This window comes from Nicotiana attenuata, unplaced genomic scaffold (assembly GCF_001879085.1).
Source record: "Nicotiana attenuata strain UT unplaced genomic scaffold, NIATTr2, whole genome shotgun sequence".
NCBI classification, from domain to species: Eukaryota; Viridiplantae; Streptophyta; class Magnoliopsida; order Solanales; family Solanaceae; genus Nicotiana; species Nicotiana attenuata.
Window position 1 is genome coordinate 62734 of NW_017670442.1, and position 15817 is coordinate 78550.

The following is a 15817-nucleotide window of genomic DNA, read 5'->3' on the forward strand; positions in this document are numbered from 1 at the left end:
TGACATTGTAGTACTTGAGAAATATTCAGATAACGAGTCGGGGTAGTTAAAGCTAGCATATGAGTGTTACGGAAATAAAAGAGAGTGCCACCGGGAAGATAGTCAAAATATCAGCTCATAAGCAACCCTAAAAGCACAGGGGCGTGGAGGTAAGTAACTACGGATAATTATAGGCAATGAAGGACATCAAAAGGTCCGTCGAGTATACAATGTAATAAGCTCATAGCTTTACTAGGGTCAGAGGGTCCTCCCTGAGTACTACTATGAAAGACTAGCCGAGGGAAGTAAGGAAGAAGGCTTCAACCTAAGCTCAATGACCCAAAGAGGGAATGGTCTTATAATAACAGTCTCACAACAACATTACATGCACTCCATAAGAAAGTGGCATCTACCGTGGCAAATGAACCGGGTGTAAACTCAGAAGTGATATTCAAGATCATATGAGTTGTATGGAATTCTAATATGTGTGGGCATTAATGTAAGCTAAGTATGCACGCAACAAGGGGTAGGAAGACCGAAAAAAGTAATAGCTTACGTTTAAAGAAAACTGAGAAGGAACGAAAGGAATTATTCGATCAATGATCCAGAGTTAGTTACGTTATGAAAGCACTTAAGAGTTCGGAGTATTATCCATGCAGCATATATGTTGACAATCATACAGCCATAGGAGACTCCGGTATAAGTTAAAATAAAGAATTGAGTCTAGGTCATAGACAAAGGAATGAATTGTTAGAAGATTTTATCATGGATATTCCATAGCGTCCATGAAAGGCTAAGGTAATAACTAATACCATGAATCGCAGATCGAAAGATAGCTTAAGCCTACATAAAGGTTGATCAGAAGGAAGAAGAAACTAAAGAGTTACATCAACAAAGTAAATCAGGAGTCTGATTATTAGACCAGGAAAATTATAGAAATCGTGATTGAGAACATTGCAAGATCACTCTTAATATTAGAGGTACAAGAGAGATAGTACAGTAGCCATATTCTATAACGGCCCTCGATAAAGCCAGTTAGACTAGTACCAGCCTCATACGAAGTCAATATGAAGCTCCCACCGGATCGTTTATGCAACAGAGGTGCAATATAATAGAGCTTCATGTCGTGGATGTGAATTATACCTATGTGGAAGAGAGGTCATGAAAGAAATAGAAGATGTGATACAAGATTTTAAGATAAGTAAGGTAAAGGTGAACAAAGTACGAGATACTAAAATGCAGAAGGTTGTGAATAGTCCTTACTTCAGATAGAAGGATAGAAGTGCAGGGATTCAATATCCAGGAATGATAGCAGCATCGTTACTGGCATGTCATCCAGTCTATAGTTTCTAGGTATCGAGAGGTCTAGTTAAAAGAGTAAAGAATAGTTTGAGATGATATGATGTCTCGCTTGACGTTCCAGAATAACATACGGAAATCTATGGTGCAAGCAAGTTGAAGGAAGGTTGCGAGTAGTATAAATAGATATGTGTTGGTCGCAAGCTAAAGTATGGTAAAGCGACAAAGTTTTAGGAAGACAGGAGTAAGGATAAGGAAAGGCAAGTGAGAAGGTGACGAGAATGGATAAGTCCTCGGTATTAAGCCCATGAAAACAAGAGAGCTAATGGTTTCTCTAAGTTATAAAAAGCTCAGTATATCCCAAATGAACTCAATGGAGTTTAAGACTAATAGCATTTAGAAGAGATGGAATGTTGCCCTAGTAATAGAATGAGGGTGAAATTGTGATAGATAAAGGATAATGTTTAGGCCTTCGATTGAGTAATGATTTTAATAGGGGGGGGGGGGATTTCATGAGTTATGTGGGACTAGAATAACCCCCATAAGATGAATCACGTTGGGATGCGATGAAATACGGTTATAGAATCATGGTATCGCCTCTAGCTGGATTAGTCTAATCATTTCAGATGTTCTCCGATGAGACGTGCGCCCTAGCGGCGGTGTTACATAAGAGGTCAAGTTATCAGTATTGAGGTGAATCAACAACGGATGGATAAAAGTTACAAAGTATGAGATAAGATTAGACCATCATTCTTAAGATGAACAGAAATGAAGAATCATTAAAGGACTTAGATTTATACATATATGATAAGGAGCGAGAGAGTAACCTGGAGTTTGGTAGTAGACCTCAGTAACAATAAATCGAATTAAGAGTTATGGTACAGTATGACCTACATAGATGCAGTAAAGTCATATGGATGGTTAACTGGGTCTATGAAATAAGATATAACAAGATACGTAAGTTTGACAAAGTACCGAGCAAACAACTTCAATATACCTATAGACGCCCAGAGGGACAACTTGTCATAATTCTATATATGTTCTCAAAGTGAGGCCTAGAGATTGGTTAAAAGCTGGAGGAAAGAGGAGAGAAGAGTCGCATAGGAGCACATACAAGGTTAGAGTCGTACAAGCTGCATGACAGAAGGTAGCAATAGTTACGAGATTGGAAGAATTCCGACCACAAGTCATGGTGTGAGAAAGAGGCTTAAAGGTGGGAATGCCTTGGCCATTGGATTTATTCAAAGAACACTTACCTAAATGGCAAGAAGAGTATTAAACTATTCGGAAGACCTATCCGGTTATGAAACAAATAAGTGCATCAATCAACATTCGAGGACGAATGTTCCAAAAGGGGAAATGATGTTACACCCCATATTGTCATACATGAAAGTACGCCATAAGTAAATTGATATAAGCATGGAAATGAGATGGTACATCCCGCATTTTCGTACGTTAAATTTCCTCGTAAGCTAACTGATGTGCGCTCCGGAATGAGATTATTTTGAGGTTATAAGTATTATGCTATCTCAAACAAGTGATAAGTAAATTCGTGAAGGTGAAAGGTTAAACGAATCAAAGAAATGAGTTTCGTCGAAGTTTATCAATTTGGGGATAAAATACGGTCCAAGCAATAATACCCCGTATTTATGGACAAGTGCCATATAAGGTACCACATGACCATGATAGTAAGAAGTATAAAATGTGTTAAAAGAGACTAGTATTTTAGGTAGTTTGAGATAATTCTTAATTATTTGGGTAATTTATGGGAGATAAATTAATTAGTTAAAGGAATTAGTGATTAATGAATTAGGAATTGGATAAATCCTAAAGAGTCCCCAACGTGGTAGCCCACCTTTCCCAATTTAGTGACTCTTAAGTCACATTTCAAGGTGGCAAAATTTGTGAGTTTAGTGGACTAGTCATCGCTAAAGTGGGGCCCACTCACATGGTTAAAAATCAATCTCATTAGTTTATTAAAGGGATGGATGAGCTTCAGCAAGATAAGTTATACAATATTTGATCAATTTTAAAAGAGATATTTATCTATTTTCAATAGAAACGTGACTTACTTCAAGAATTTCATAGATTTTTGGCATTTTATACGGACCACCGCCTGATCTGTTGGTATACGTTGATGATTTGCCCACAGTGGCCGGGATAATAAGATGGGATGCTCTCAGAGGCTTGATGATGTTACAAAAGATGTACCTATGCACGACATGACATTCATACGCATATGCATGACACTATAAGTATTTCATTATTTACAGAGTTATCCATACTTACAGGTTAAATCATTTACTCCATGTTTCTTCCATGTCTTTTGTGTACTTATTTATGTGCCTTACATACTCGGTACATTATTTGTACTAACGTCCTTTTGTTGGGGACGCTGAGTTTCGTGCTCCAGAAGTTCTTATTTGGTCAGTACGATTATTACATGTATTGAGTTGCCTCGCCATGCGCTTATGATACTTCTTACCCACTCAGAGATAGTGGAGGTTTGTTGCAGGTTTGCATACTGTTAATCAGGTCACTAATGCCCGAGAGGTTGAGATGAGGACTTCTTACGAGCTAGTTGTGGAGATAGCTTAGAGGATCGAGAGCAGGCAATGAGGGATAAGCGATTTCAATATTCAAGGGAGTTCAAAGGTGCCCCGGCTGGGGGCAGAGGTCATTTTCTGATGGGCCTGCTTAGCAAGCCCACATATCCATCACCGCCGCCTCTTCGGGGTGCTCCGGTGCGACCTTATTTTGATGCCATACCAGAGAGTTCCTACCGCCCATTAGCTATCCAGGGTTTCTCCTGTGGGTATTCAGGCCATCAGGGTCAGACTTCAGGTGAGCAGTCCACCGTACCGATAGGTTGTTTCAAGTGCGGGGATCTCAGTCATGTGCGGAGGTTCTGCCCCAGGCTTCAGGGAAAGGCAGTGCAGCAGGGCCAACAACCTATGATTACAGCACCAGCTACCCCACCAGTTGTCCGACTGCCCAGAGGTGGAGGGAAGATGGGTAGGGACCGCCCTAAAGGTGGATTCCAGTCAGGTGGAGGCCAGTTAGGTGGCACTCCACCTAGGTTCTATGCTTTTCCGGCCAGACCAGATGTAGTGGCCTCTGATGCCGTGATCACAAGTATTATTTCATTCTGCGGCAAAGATGCTTCAGTACTATTTGATCCAGGGTCTACATATTCATAGGTTTCATCTCTGTTTGTTCATTTCCTAGGTGTTTCTCGCGAGTCCTTGGGTACTCCTGTATATGTGTCCACAACGGTGGGCAATTCTTTTGTAGTGGATTGGATCTATCGGACCTGCATTCTTACTTTCTATGGTTATCAGAATAGAGGGGATCTTCTGTTTCTCGATATGACCAACTTTGAGATCATCCTGGGCATGGATTGGTTGTCTCCATATCACACTATCCTTGATTGCTATGCCAAGACTATTACCTTGGCGATGCTAGAGTTCCCTAGATTGGCGTGGAGGGGTTCGCCTGTCAGTGCACTTAGTCGAATTATTTCTTTTATGAAGGCTCAATATATGGTCGATAAGGGTTATTTGGCTTATCTACCTTATGTTCGGGATACGACTGCAGAGACTCTAGTAGTTGATTCAGTGCCCGTGTTTTGAGAGTTCTCTGGTGTGTTTCCTTTTGATCTTCCAGACATGCCACCAGATCATGATATTGATTTCTATATTGATTTGGCTCCAGGTACCCAGCCTATCTCTATTCCACCGTACCGCATGGCTCCGAAAGAGTTGAAGGAGTTGAAGGAACAACTTGAGGAGTTGCAAGCAAAGGGATTCATGAGACCGAGTGTGTCGCCTTGGGGTGCACCAGTGTTATTTGTGAAGAAGAAAGATGGGACTATGCGGATGTGCATTGGTTACTGCCATTTGAACAAAGTTACCATTAAGAATAAGTACCCGTTGCAGGGTGCTAGGGTGTTTGACTAGTTGCAGGGTGCTAGGGTGTTCTGTAAGATCAACTTGTGATTGAGGTACCATCACTTGAAGATTCTGGACTCGGATGTTTCGAAGACGGCTTTCCAGACTAGATATGGCCATTATGAGTTTCTAGTGATGTCCTTATGTTTGACAATGACCTGTAGGCATTTATGGATTTCATGAACCGAGTGTTCAGGCCGTATATTGATTCGCTTTTCATTGTTTTCATTGATGACATTTTGATCTACTCGCGAAGCGTGGTGTAGCACGAGCGACATTTGAGAGTGGTGCTTCGGACCTTGCTGAACATAAGCTATATGCTAAGTTCTCCAGGTGTGAGTTCTAGTTGGATTCTGTGGCATTCTTGGGGCACATTGTATCAGGCGAGGGCATTAAGGTAGATTCCAAGAAGTTCGAGGCAGTCCAGAGTTGGACTTGACCTACTACAGCGACTGAGATCAGGAGCTTCTTGGGGTTAGCAGGTTATTATCGTCGGTTTTTGAGTGACTTCTCATCTATTGCGGTACCTTTGACTATATTGATCCAGAAGGGTGCTACATTCCGATGTCCGATGATTGTGACGCGAGCTTCCAGAAGCACAAGACCGCACTGACTTTAGCACCGACGTTGCCTTCCGCTTCAGGGATGTATACTATGTATTGGGTTGCTTCACGCATTGGTTTGGGTTGTGTATTGATGCAGGGTGGGGGGCTAGTTATTGCATATGCTTCATGTCAGCTGAAGCCCCACGAGAAGAATTGCATTGTATATTATTTGAAGTTGGCCGCGATTGTTCATGCTCTTAAGATCTGGAGGCATTATATTTATGGGGTGTCCTGTGAGGTTTACACCGATCATTGCAGCTTATAGAATTTGTTCAAGTAGAGGAATCTCAATTTGAGGCAGCGCAGGTGGCTTGAGTTACTAAAAGACTATGATATTACCATCCTTTATTATCCGGGCAAGGCGAATGTGGTTGCGGATGCCTTGAGCAGAAAGGCGGAGAGTATGGGTAGTTTGGCATTATTGCAGTAGAGGAAAGCCATTAGCTTTGGACATTCAGTCCTTGGTTAACTGACTTATGAGGTTGGATGTTTCAGTGCCTAAATGAGTTCTTGCATGCATCGTTGCCTAGTCTTCACTATTTGAGCAGATCAAGGCTCGTCATTTTGATGATCCGCACTTGTTGGTTCTTAGGGAGACGGTACTACAGGGTGGTGCCAAGGGAGTTACTATTGAGGATGGTGTTCTGCGACTCCAGGGTCTTCTATGTGTTCCTAATGTTGATAGGTTGAGGGAAAAGATTCTAGAGGAGGTACACAGTTCTCGATATACTATTCATCCAGGTGCTACGAATATATATATCGCGACCTGAGGCAACATTATTTGTGGCAGCGGATGAAGAAGGACATGGTCGTGTGTATGGCGAGATGTCTAAATTGCCAGCAGGTTAAGTATGAGCACCAGAGGCTAGGTGGCCTAGTCTAGCAGATGACTATACCTGAGTGGAAATGAGAGTGCATTACTATGGACTTCGTAGTTGGGTTGCCGCGGACCTTGCGGAAGTTTGATGCAGTTTGGGTCATTGTCGACTGTCTCACTAAGTTGGCACACTTTATTCTGGTTGTGACTACATTTTCTTCAAAGAGATTGGCCCACATTTATACTTACGAGATTGTTCGATTACATGGTGTTCCTGTTTCCATCATATCAGATAGAGGCCCTCAGTTTACCTCGCATTTCTGGAGAGCAGTACAGAGTGAGTGGGGACCCGGGTAGAGCTCAGCACGGCCTTTCATCTGTAGACCGACGGGCAGTCGAAGCGGACAATTCAGATCTTGGAGAATATGCTTAGAGCATGTGTGATTGACTATGGAGGGCAGTGGGATCGATTTTTGCCTTTGGCCGAGTTTGCTTACAAAATCAATTATTAGTCCAGCATCGAGATGGCTCCATTTGAGGTTTTATATGGTGGGCGATGTCATTCCCCCATCGAATTGTTTGAGCCCGGCGAGGCTAAGTTATATGTTATTGATTTTGTGAAGGATGCCTTGGAAAAGGTAAAGTTGATTTAGGAGCGACATTGCACAGCACAATCCAGACATAAGAGTTACGCGGAACAGAAGGCGCGTGATTTGTCATTTATGGTAGGCGAGAAAGTTCTCTTGAAGGTCTCGCCGATGAAGGGAATCATGAGGTTCGGGAAGAACGAAAAGTTTAGCCCAAGGTTTATGGTCCATTTGAGGTGTTGAGACGAGTTGGAGAAGTTGCTTATGAGCTTGATTTGCCTCCCAGTCTATTGGGAATTCATCCGGTTTTCCACGTGTCTATGCTCCAGAGGTATCATGCCGACAAGTCGCATGTGTTAGACTTCAGCACGGTTCAGCTAGATGAGAGTCTAGGTTATGGGGAAGAGCCAGTTGCCATTGTTGATAGGCAGGTTCGCCAGTTGTAGGTCAAAGAAGATTTATGCGGTAAACGTTTAGTGGAGGGGTCAACCACTCGAGAAGGCGGCTTGGGAGACCGAGAAGGACATGTGGAGCAGATATCCACACTTATTCATCACTCAAGGTATGATTCTAGACCCGTTCCAGGACGAACATTTGTTTAAGAGGTAGAGAATGTAACGACCCGACCTGTCGTTTTGGTTGCTTGAACCATGTTCACCTAAATGAGACTCCCCGTATGTGCTTTTATTACTTTATGACTTGCTGGGATGGTTGGTTTGGTTTGGAAGGGTTCGGGTTGAAATTAGAACACTTGGTTCCTTAATGTTGGCTAAATAGGGCTAAGTTTGAATTGAGTCAATGTTTCGAGTAAACAACCTCAGAACTGGGATTTGGCAGTTCCAATTTCATATGATGATTTTGGATTTAGGCGTATATTCAGATCTGGTTTTGGATGACCCGGGAGCGTTTCGCAGATTAAGAGTGAAAGTTGGGTCATTGAAGGTTTTACAGTTCTTTAAATTTGGTTTGGCGTAGGTTTTGGTGTTATCGAGGTCTGTATTAGATTCCGAGCCTGGGAATAATTTTGTATGGTGATTTAAGACTTGCATGCAATATTTGGTGTAATTCCGAGTAGACTAAGTATGATTCCGTGCGTTCGGAGCGAATCGAAAACTTGATGTTCATAATTTGATTCAATTTAGTTTTGTGGTGCGATTCTTAATTTCGTTGTTGTTTTACATATTTTGATAGTTCGAGCAGGTCTGTATTATGCTTATGGACTTGTTGGTGCATTTGAACGGAGTCTCCAGTGGCTCGGGTGTGTTTCGGACCACCCGGAGCTGAGTTGGAAACACCAGACTTCCCAGTTCTTGTTTCCTTCTTCGCGAACACGGAAGGACCCTCGCGTTCGCTATGAAGGATTAGGGGGACTGACTTTTTGCATTTTGCGTTCGTGAAGATGAGGCCGCGTTCGGGAAGCCTAAGGACTTGTGGCCTTAGCGTTCGCGTGCAGTGGCTCGCGTTCGCGAAAGAGGAAGGGGAGCTAGGGTGGCACACTGTTTCTCTTCACCTTCGCGGAGGAGCACTCGTGTTCGCGTAGGGCAAGCCCTCTTAGCCTTCGCGTTTGCGTGGTCCCTCTCGTGTTCACGAAGGGAAATTTTCCCCTGGGCTTTGATTTTGGCTTTCTAAATCGCGAAAGCCCTATCGCGATCGTGATTAAGGACCACTAGGCAGAACATCTTTTGAAAAATGAGACTTAGGCTTTTTTGAGTTCATTTATTACACTCTTGGGCAATTTTGGAGCTTTAAAGAGGGGGATTTCAACATAACTATTGAAATTAAGTAATTCCTACCCAATGTATGTTTAATACATATAATATGGGTAGATTTTAACATGTAAAATTATAAAATTATGGGTTTAGTTGAAAAACCTAGGTTTTGACAAAAATGAGATTTAACCACGAAAATCATTGTGGGATTGGGTAAAAACTATATATTTGAGTGAGGTTATGGAAAACATTAAAATATTTTCGATGTCGCCCAATGTTAGCCCATAGTAAGTGTCGATATCGACCCCTCGTCACTACTTCTTTTAGCTTAGACTAGATACTTACTAGGTACATGTTGCTTATGTACTCACGCTACACTTCTACACTAATCGAGCAGGATCGGAGGCAGGTGCATCTGGCAGTCATACCGGCGCGCATCCCATATATCCCGAGGCCTAGTGGTGAGCTTCTTCCTGAGCCGTTCTACTGCCCCTAGAGTCTCTCTTTTGTATTTATATTCTGTCTACTTTATTTTATACAATAGTTAGAGTTTTGTATATTCTACTAGTTGCTCATACACTTGTGACACCAGGTCTTGGTACACTCACTAATATACTTTATGGTTTTGGAGTAACCGTTTCACTACATTCATTTCCTTATTCGTCCTCTTTTTTATTGTTAAATTTTCTACTCTATATTTTCTGAAAAAATGGAATTTAAATTAATTAGAAATTGATTTAAAAGGGAAATCCTATGTTTAATTCACTGTTGGCTTGCCTAGCGGTAACATTGGGCGCTATCACGGTCCATAGGAGAAATTGGGTCGTGACACTAGGTTACATTGGTCTCACGAGCCATGAGTAGGTTTAGTAGTGTCTTGCGGATCGGTATGGAGACGTCTATACTTATCTTCAAAGGCTGCCGAACCCTTAGGATAACTTCACATCCTTGTATTCTCATCGTGACGATTTGTTGATTTCGGGAACTAAACTTTTGTTATTTTATTCTCCTACAAATGGTGAGGACACGTGCTACCGGACAGGACGGATATTCACCTGTACCACCGGCTAGGGCCATGAGAGGCTGGGGTCACAGTAGGTGCCGTGGTAGGGGCAGAGGTGTAGCTCGTACAGCACCTGCAGATCCACGAGTTGCCCCAGCTCAGGAGAAGGTTCTAGATGTGATTGAGCCGGTGGGACCAGCTCAGGCACTAGCTGTGCCTATTGTGATTCCAGGCGCACATGAGGCTCTGGCCCAGATATTGATTGTTTGTGCTGTACTTGCTTAGGGGATCTCTGCTTGGGCCGTAGCAGCCACTTCTCAGGCCGGGGGAGGTACTCAGACTCCCGCCGCCCGTACTCAGAGCAGGTGATGCAGGTACTTCAAACACCGAGGGTACTACCAGCCAAGCCAATTTTAGTTGCTCAGGTCCAGGTGGGTCCCGTTATGACTGATGACGAGTTGAGGAGACTAGAGCTATTTGGGAGACTCCGGCCTCCATTATTCAGTGGGGCTGAGTCTGAAGATGCCAAGGACTTCTTAGTTATGTGCCAGCGGATTCTTCGCATGGCACGTATTCTAGATACCAATGTGGTCTAATGTGCTACTTTTCAGTTTACTAGGGCTGCCTTTAGATAGTGGAAGGCTTATGAGAGGCGCAAGTCAGTCGGTGCAGCACCACTTACATAGCGTGAGTTCTCCGCAGAAAGTTTGCGCAGCTATGTCAGGATGGCATGTCTGTGGCCCAGTATGAGATGAGGTTTTTAGAGTTGGTGTGAGCACGTAATTTTTACCCTATATGAATTACTCCCATAAATTCAAGAAAATAAATTTCTTTTCATTATTTGCAATTTTGTGGATTTTTATGGCATTTTGTTAATTGTTTGCATTCGTCGGTGCATTTTTATTTAATTGATGAAAAATACAAAAAATATGTTGCATTTGCATTTTAGGACTTAATTCTACACCTTGGGATTAATCGACAAATTAGTTGTTTTAATGAAAATGAGGGAAAATAAAAAAATGGTTTAATTTGCATTTTTTAATTTTAATTTTGATTTTTAGGTAGTTTTTCTTTTAATTTATTTTTCTAATTAATTAATTGTGATATTTGATATTTAGATTTAATTAGTGTTTTTTTAGGTTCTTGGATTTAATTTATATTTTTAATTAATTTTGAAAAGGACTAATTTGAAAAATGAAAAGGGAATTAAAGAGATAGAAATTGGGCTGCCTTGATTTAATATTACAAAGGCCCAATGATTTCCCCTCCCAAAACCCGACCAGACCCGGCCCACTTCCACCCAAAGACCCGGTCTGCCCCACATAGCTAGTTAAACGACAGGGTTTTGAGTTATTTGGTCTCAATTTAATCTTGGCCACCTCTTATACTTCATCCAACGGCCCCAAACGTTCCCCCATATCAAATAAGATGGTATGGAAGTCCTTCGGTTAACCTAAGACCAAACGAATCCCCTTCTTGCATCTCCCTCACCAAATCATGCCGCCCCTGAGTGATTCAGCCATGATCACCGGCGGTTGACCTCCAAACCCCCTCAAAACTTGACCACATAACCACTGTTACACCTTCATTCCGAATCCACCCTTGTCTCATTTCCCAAACCGCTCACCTTCTCCAAATCAGGGATCAAAGGTAGCACTGAAATCCTCTGTCTTCTTTCTTTTGATCTCCGCTCAGTCAAGCCTCTCCTTGGTGTTGCATGCGTGAAATCGATCAGTTTTGATTAGGGGCTGAGCGGTTGAAGGTTCGTTTGTGCTTGATGGTTAAGCTTGGTCATAAATCTCCGATGGGTCAGCATCTATGTTTCCTCCTCGTTCTTGACTCATGATGAGAACTGTGACAAAGAGCACAGGCCATTGGAGAAATTCTGGCTAATGCTCGATGTCAAATTTCACACCATGAAGTCGAGGTTCTTTGCACCAGTGCTATCGTTTTGTGGGTCATCGATCTAGCCGGTACCTCCTTTCCTCTTCATCTCAGTTAGGCTTAGAATTTGTAGTTTTTGTTTTTAGTTGTTTAATTAGGTGATAATAAGAGGCTAAGATATAATTAATTTCTCTGTTATTATTTGCTTATTGTCTTTTGCCTTCTCTTACTTCTTCGTTTTATTATTTATTTCTGCTTTATTTATAGAGTTCATGTCTAGAATTCAGAATTGGGGCCTATTTGTTTTCTTTTGTCATTTGGGAAATTCATCTGCCTAAATTTGAAATTGGGTCCGCCAAGGGTAAGAAGCCCAATTAGATGTTTAAAACTTGAAGAAGCAGGGGCCCAAAGGTACTTGGGCAGTGTGGTGCAACGTTTGTAATACACAGGGGTGTGAGGGGGTAGTTTGGGTAATTGGATAAGAGAATCTTGGGTGTAACTGATTAGGAAGCTTCTAGGAAGTGGGGTTGGGGGACTAATATGAAAGTCTTATAATTAGAATAGGGGTACCTAAGCTAAAACGAAAATTTAAAAAGAGGCAAAGAGCAAAAATTAAAATCTGAGGCTGCCCTACTTGCCTTGCCTATAAAGGCATCTTTTCTTGCCTTTCAAGGCAGATTTTAAGAGCTGAAAATGTAGCAAATACAGACCTGCTGAAGCAGTCTTTTGTTCATTGATTTGTGATAGATTGATATTAGTGTATGGAAAGTTTTTTGGAGTCAAGCTGTATTGAGTTTACTGTTATATTGGATTTGGAATTGATTTCTTGGCTTCAAGTGTTAAATCTGGACTGAGCTGTTGCTGTTGTTGATCTCTACTGCTAAGATTGCTGATCCCTTTTTGTTTCTTTCCCCAATATCAGGTACACATCTCTGAAATTCAAACCATGTGATCTTCAAATTGGGAGTCGAAAATGGAATAGAATATCTTGATGTTTGAGTGTTGAACTGTTGGTTCTTAATCAGCTTTTATTCTGTTTATCTTCCTTTCTGTTTCATGCTGTTTTTCAAAAGTGATGTATATTTATCTTAGGGTTTGGATATGTTCTGTTTGAGTAGTAGTTGTTCATAGTCTAGCTTACTGGTTGATCCCATTTCATGTTACTCGTGTTGTTTTCCCTTTTAAGGATTGGATCAAATTTTGTTGATATGACTGATTCAAGGTTTTGGATCGTTAAACATGTGCTAAGTAAGAATTTCTTAGTTTGTTGTAGTATACTTGGATCTAGTATGCATAATGGATATGTATTTGTTTGAAATGGGACTTGGTTTATTGATTTTAGGGGTGTTTTAGCTTAGTGGTGTCCATGTTTATACATAAGTTTTTTTTGTTAAATATTTCAAAAGGCTGTAGGTGTAACTGTAAGTTTAAACTCAAATTTAAAAACCTGAGAGCTCCATGCTGGATTCTTCATACGTCTGAGGTCAATCAATTATAAATGTAAGAAAGTAAAACTGGGAGTTGGTAGCAAGGTGTAGCATAAAAGTGGTTTTGTTTTATCAAGTGATGAATAGCTTAATGGTCATGTCTCTTTGATTTGCATATCGGTTTGCCTCTACTGGGGTTCGATCCTGAATCACACGCTTGCAGCATGTGCTCGCTAATATTTGGGCTCCTCTTGGGCTTGAATATCGAGACCATTTCAATTTGAAAGGAAGCCCATTACATTTGGGCAGCCTCGTGATTCTTTGTCTCTAAATAGAGACTTTGATGAAGGGTCGGGGCCTGTCATCAGGCCTGGTGTTCTTTCGACAAATAATGGGTTCAACTTTAGGTGAAGTAGCCATAATTTCCTTGAGTCTCTTTTTAACTAGTATATCTTTATTGGAGGTGAGCCATTTAAATAACGCAAACTAGTTTATGGCCCTCCGAAGCCTAATTCAAACACCTTTCTAATTTATAATTGGGGTGCACCATGCCAAACAAAATCCCAAATGAGTGGCCCTCGCTTAATTGCTTCTTTTAAAATCCTTAGAATTCGAGGCATGCCATTTAGCAAATTTCCATGGCCCTCACAAAGCTAAAAACACGTAGTTGCTTTAGGCGCATTATTTTAATAATTTACCTTCCTAAACTCGGGTGCACATTTATGTGACCGAAATCCAAATCTCAACGTTAAATAAAATGTGTTATGAGCTGCGGGTGCATTTATGTGACGTGGTTCAAAACACATTTTAAATGACGTTGCAATTTTCTTTAAAATACGAATAAAAGCGGTTAAAAGTTAAAATTGCAAATAGGTTCAAAATGTTTTAAAATCAGATAATTAAGCCGAATGTAACAGTTGAGCGACCGTGCTAGAACTACGGAACTCGGGAATGCCTAACACCTTCTCCCTGGTTAACAGAATTCCTTACCCGAATTTCTTGTTCGCGGACTGTAATACAAAGTCAACTCTTTCCTCGATTCGAGATTTGAAACTGGTGACTTAGGACACCCTAATTCTCCCAAGTGGCGACTCTGAATCTCTAAATAAATAAATCACGTTTCGATTGTCCTTTAATTTGAAAAAGTCCCTTATATACCCTTTCGGGGGTGTAAAAAAAAGGAGGTGTCACAGCTCTGGCGACTCTGCTGGGGAAAAGAACCCAGAACTTCTGGTTCAGGGTTCAGAATTCGAGCTTGGAATAATTGTTGTATTTGGCTTTACTTATTATCTGATTTTATTACATGTTTGGGACTAATGTGCAAAATGTTGCTTTTTACCGCTTTAATATTATCTGAACTGTATATATAAACTGCTACGAAACCCTTCTCTTCTCATCTTCGGGGATGTGCTCGCTGGTCGAGACTCCCTATTATGGTAGTGTCATACCTTGAAATTAGAAAGAGGCTCGGACAAGTTACTAAGCCGGATGGCCTTTTGGTTCCCGGTACGTAGCCCCCTCCTCGACTCGAGTTGTCCGCTCGGGTACACAGTCTAGAACATATACCCAGGTTTTGAACCTAGAATAACTCAGCCTCATGCTCGATCCCTAGTAGGAACGCTTGTTTGCATCATGTGCATTTGACTTAGGGGACTAAACACAGGGGTTGGGTCCGTCTAGGACAGGTGTACCCAAAATAACAGACCATCCTGATGCATCCTACTTGTGCATTTATCTGCTTTGGATTTGCATGCTGACCGGCTTTCTGAACAAAAGGGGAGAGTTTGTGAAAAGGAAATAGCAGTGTGGGGGTTAAGAGGGGTAATCACCTGTTTTGAAAGAAAAAAACCAATGTCCAAATGGTACTGAAACTCTGCCGAATTTTTGAGATAAATAAAGAAAAAAAAGAGAAGAAGGAAAAGGTTTTGTTTTCAAATAGTTGGTTTTGTTTTATTTGCCGAACTACGCTAGTTTGATTCTCACAAGCGTGAGATACGTAGGCAACCCTCATCGGGTCCAACTTCCCTTTTGCAAAACTAGCCCAAAAAGAACAAAATTTTATGGTAAATAAGTAAGGTGATGCCATTTTTGTCAAAACTAGCCGAATGTCCCTAAAAGGGCGCTGGAAGGCTGTTTTTGCAAGAACAGCCACCTTTGGTTATTTTCAAATTTTTTGGCCGGTTAGCGAACACAGCCTTAAAATCTTCTTCCTCGAGGTGCTGAAAGGCCGTATTGGCAAAGCCAGATATTTTTATGAAAATTTTAAAAAAAATAGTGATAACTTTTTGAGTCAAAAATGAGTCTTGATTTTTCTCCTGTTAGTTTCCTTTTTGATCCAGTTGTTTTTTATGGTAAAAATTCGGTAGGATGAGTCGTTGTAATCAAAACATTTTATTTTTATTTGAAAATCCCAAAATGTTTTATTTTTATCCCCCAGAACTACGCTTGGTCTGATTCATGCGGGGTCATGATACGTAGGCAATCTCCATAGGATTCGACCATAACCAAGAGAAAGAAAAAGAGTGATAAAAAAAAGAAAAAGAAAAATAAAAAAAGA